This window comes from Erinaceus europaeus, chromosome 11 (genome assembly GCF_950295315.1).
Source record: "Erinaceus europaeus chromosome 11, mEriEur2.1, whole genome shotgun sequence".
NCBI lineage: Eukaryota > Metazoa > Chordata > Mammalia > Eulipotyphla > Erinaceidae > Erinaceus > Erinaceus europaeus.
In genome coordinates this window covers 11,073,131-11,078,218 of record NC_080172.1, presented here as the reverse complement: position 1 = coordinate 11,078,218, position 5,088 = coordinate 11,073,131, and the positions used below count along the sequence as shown (strand labels likewise).

The window sequence follows — 5,088 nt, the reverse complement described above, 5'->3', positions numbered from 1 at the left end:
GTTAAGTATAGATACATAAAGAAAGAAGTGAGATTTGAGGGGCCAGGTGGTGGCACACATGTTACAGTGTGCAAGGTCCCGGGTTAATCCTCCCCTCCTCACCAGCAGAGGAAAAGCTTCGTGAGTGGTGAAGCAGTGCTGCAGGTGTCTCTCTGTCTCTCTCCCTTTCTATCTCCCCCTTTCCCTCTTGATTGCTGGCTGTCTCTATCCAATAAATAAGCAAATAAAGATAATTTTTAAAAAATTTAAAAGGAGTCAGGTAGTAGCTCAGTGGGTAAAGCACATGTGGCGCGAAGTGCAAGGACCCATGTAAGGACCCCAGTTTGAGCCCCCAGCTCCCCACCTTCAGGGAAGTCACTTAACAGGTGGTGAAGCAGGTCTGCAGGTGTCTATCTTTCTCTCCCCCTCTCTGTCTTCCCCTCCTCTCTCCATTTCTCTTTGGGCTATCTAACAACAACGACATCAATAACAACAACAGTAATAACTACAACAACAATTAAAAAACAACAAAGGCAACAAAAGGGAAAATAAATAAATACATATTAAAAATAATTTAAAAGAGAGAGAAAAAGAAAATGAGATTAGTCCAGACTTTTTAAGGTCCTTATGTCCCATGATTGAAGTAGATTGGCACTTTTGGTGTTGAATGAGGTTGGCGAACACTTGTTTTGAGGACAATGAACCTCTGAGACTACAATCTTACAAAGACATTTAATAATTAAATTAGAAACAAGCAAACTGACTTCCCTTTCACTGCCATTATTAAAACATGTATTAAGGAGATTTTTTAGAATGTCTTGTCTTTACTCCAGAGCTCATCACCTTGGAGTGAGAATAAGGACTTGATGGTATTTTCCTTCAGCCCATATTGCCAAACGTCTCTGTTAATTACCAGATGATCTTACTATGTTTGTTTTAAGGCCACTGCTTTTCTCTGTCTCTTTATTATGCTTTGATGTTGCAGCATCTGCTCTCATCAGTTGGTACATTGTTTGATCAATTGGTTCTATTGTCCTAGGATAATAAGGAGTTTTTTATTTCATTCATTTTTTTCTGGTAGAGAATACCTTCCAGTTTGAATCAGAGGTACCACATTTTTCTATTAGACACAGTGTAATAGATTCTACCCTGCATTATAGAATTAAACATACCCTGTGATTGTAGCATCTTGGAGTTTCATTGTTTAATCTTCTTATACTTGCTGTTGTGTGTGCTATAGGACCACTCTCACATTTACTAATGAATAAACTTGATAAATGTTGATAGAAAATTTGAATAAACAGGCAAGCATACTGAGAAATTTAAATACATTTCATCTATCTATTTTTATGTTCATACCTGTGCATTATTATTTTATAACTTAATCTATTTTACAAACATGCATACCTGAGTATGCATATGTATGTATGCATGTATTTTCTATACATATATGGCAAAGATAGGATTAAATGGTCATTTCACACAGAGGACAAACCAGTGACTTCAAAAAGCATATTATTGTGTTTTTCTTCTGAACATGATTTGAGTTAAATATTTATTTTGCAGAAACATAAAAATAAGCAGTCACTCCTGAATTTATTATTATATCCTGGTTATGGTCATAGAAAAAAATTCAGTGTATGTGCAAGTGATTTTTTGTTATGATACAATAATAACTTAATAGTTTATCAGTCTGTGGTGTCAGTCCTCAGTCTATTTCTACCTTTGTCACTGGTTGTATGTATATATAAATATTTGGATGTGTGTGTGTTTAAGAGATTCAGGTATATAAGTCCTCAGAATGAAAGAATAAGTCTCATATCAAGTTTATACAAATTTACACAATCTTGAATCCCCAAATTATCCCAGATTAAGCCTAGATTTACGTACTATAAATATAATTTTAGTGAAATATTAAAAAAATACCTATATGAGAAAGAAAATTTCAGACCTCATCTTCCCTTGTGGCTTTTGGTCTCCACGACCACCTCACCCTCTGAAGCCTCCTTGACCTCTGCCTCTTCAGCCACTGCCTCTGCCATAGAAATTGCCTTTGCCTGAGCTACTTTCACCCTTAGGCTTGGCCTCCAAAGTGACTTTGCTTCCATCCATTTTATCATCTTCCATGGCTTCCTTGGGCAGCTTTAACATCTTCTTCACTGCTGAAGTCTACAGAGTCAAACCCTTTGGAGGGTCCTGTCTCCAGGTCAGTGACTATCCTCGCCAGCACAGGACCCTCAAAAGACTAATGCATGTCCCCTCTGCAGTTTCCTGTGACAGATCCTTGACAAACAGTTTTAGTTGGTTGGTTTCTTGTGGCTGGGAGATGCCCTGCATCCTTGTAATTCTAGCCTGATTGTTCTGCCCTTGATTTCCCTTTTATTACTGAAATTTAAACTTCTTAGCACCTTCAAATGAAGCAAATTCTACCGATTGCACACCCATTAGATTTCCTTGTTTGGGTCCAGGGGTACTTTGATATTTGCTTTCTTAAATACTTCCTGGAGAGTTTCTTCTGTTGCACCATAAGAAAGGTTGAAAAAACCAAAGTTTTTAGGACTTCCCAATCCTACTGCTGTTCTTTCCACCTTTGTCTTCTGGGTTTTGCCACTCATCTCTATGATAGTACGGGGATGGGGGGCGACAGCAGGAGGTGGAGCACCAGTTAAGCACAAGGACCAGGGTTTGAGCTCTTGCTTCCTACCTGCAGGGAATCCATTTCACAAGCACTGAAGGTCTGCAGATATCTCTCAGACCCTCCCTCTATCTCCCCACCCTCTCTCGATTTCTCTCTGTCCTATCTAAGAAAAAAAATAATGAAATAAATAACCATCACACGTATTAGTACAGGAACATGGATCATAACCTGCTACTTGCTTTTCTTCAAAGGTTTCTTTTGCTTCAGCTTCCACCTTCCATCTTAAGCTCAGTATAAACCAGCCAAGATGGCTGGCTAATCTGATGTCCACAGCGTCTTTGGAGGTCCCTTTCAATTCTTCCGGAGTTTGTAAGGCAGATTTTTAGCCAGAAGTGTTTTTGGGTCTTGCTCTTTCCCTTTTGTTTTTTCTAGTTTAATTTTATTTCTAAAAATTTTAAACCAGTGAGTTCCAAAGCTTTCTCCAGGTCTTCAACAGATTCCAAGTCCACAGAGTCAGATTTCTTAGACATATCAGTTTCTTAGACATATCCTATCAATTCCATAACAACGTCAATATCGTTTTTAGCACGAAAGTCACTGGTAACAGTTTTAATTCAGGAATTTATTTGTTGAAGTGCAAATTTCCAACAAAAAGATTGAAAGAGGTAGTTTGCTCTGTGCCTTCTACTTTTTGCCTCTTTGCATCAGGAGCTGTTTTTTGTTTGGGCAGGTCCTTCTGTCATTTTCCAGATGCTTCTTTCATGGGCTCTTCCTTCTTCTTCCTCTTTGTCATTTTCATCATCTTCGTCTTCATCCTCCTCTTGCTCCTGGGCTAGGTTTTTTTTATTATGGAGAAGTCAATGCCCAACTCTACTGCTTCATAAACCAGCTGACTTCCTTATTAAAGGCTAATGTAACTGAAAACTTGAAGTTGAAGCCCGTGGTCTCTTGCCAATACTCAACACCAAGGACCCTTAGGAATTATGCTAAGTCTACTCTGCCTATGGTCTATAAGTGGAACAACAAAGCAAAGGTGACAGAACATCTGTTAGCAACATAGTTTACTGAATATTTTAAGCCCACTGTTGAAACTTAACTGCTCAGAGGAAAATATTTCTTACAAAAGGTTATTGCTTACTGATATTTCACCTGATATTTCAACTAAGAGTTCCAGTGGAGTTGTACATGGAGATTCCTGCTCCTTCATGTGCTGAAATCCATGGACTAAGAAGTCATCTTTACTTCCAAGTTTTATTATGTAAGAATTACATTTTAAGGGGTCAGACAGTGGCACACTGGGCTAAGCACACATAGTATGAAGCAGAAGGGCCTGCTAAGGATCCTGGTTCCAGCCCCCTGGCTCCACACCTCCGTTGGGTGGGGAATGACAGTTTGCTTCACAAGTGGTGAAGCAGGTTTGCAGGTGTCTCTGTCTCTCTATCTCTCTCTCTATCCACCCCTCCCCTCTCAATTTCTGCCATATCCAATAAGAATGAAAAACGGACGTCAAGAGTAGTGGATTCATAGTGCCGGCACGGAACCCCAGTGATAGCCCTGGAGGCAAGAATATATATACACATTTATTTTATAGATCAACAGCTGCCATTGATAGTTACTTACACCTAGCCTATGATGGATCTGTACAAAGTCAATTGAAAACCTTTGGGATGCTAAACATTAGTGATGTATGGTAAAACATATCAGTGTTAAAAAGGCTTAATAATTGGTACCAACCTTTGCATCTCACTCTGAGAAGTTCAAGGCAACAATAAAGTAAGTTGCTACAGATGTGATATATATAGCAAATGAACTAAAATTATATTTTTAAAGCCCTAACTAAATTGTTGCAATTGTGTAATACAACTTGGATGGATGATAACGTTTCTTATAGATGAATAAAATCATGGTTTCTGGAGGTGGGACTCTGCTCTCGGTAAATATGTGAATATTGCCAAAATAACAACCATGGAGAATGCCTGGCAGTGGTGCACTGGAGTTAAGTGCACATAGTACTGTGTGCAAGGACTTGCTGCGAGGACCTGGGTTTGAGCCCCTGCTCCCCACCTGTAGTGGGGATGCTTCTCCAGCAGTGAAGCAGGTCTTTCACTCTCTTTCTCTATCTCCCCTCCCTCCAATTTCTCTCTGTCCTATCGAATAAAATAGAAAAAAAAGTAAAAATGGAGAATGGTAGATTCACGGAGGCCCGGCTATAACCCTGGAGGCTAAAACAAACAAAGTAAAACAATGGCTGTAGAGGATTACATAGACTTAATTGACAAGGCAGCACCAAAGCTTGAAGGGATTAACTTCCATTTTAAAACAAGTTCTATTTAGAGTAAAATATTATCAAAAAGCATTGCATGCTAAAAAAGAAACATGTTGTGAAAGAGCCAATCAACCAATCAATACGGCAAACATCATCACCGTCTTATCTAAAGAAAACTACCACAGTCACCACAACCTTCAGTATC

At 39.0% G+C, this 5,088-nt stretch overlaps 1 pseudogene; it reads right to left on the bottom strand.

Moving 5' to 3' along the window:
• Positions 1–1,905: 1,905 nt before the first annotated feature.
• On the bottom strand, positions 1,906–3,824 carry LOC103110053 (nucleolin-like; annotated as a pseudogene).
• Between the last annotated feature and the right edge of the window lie 1,264 nt (positions 3,825–5,088).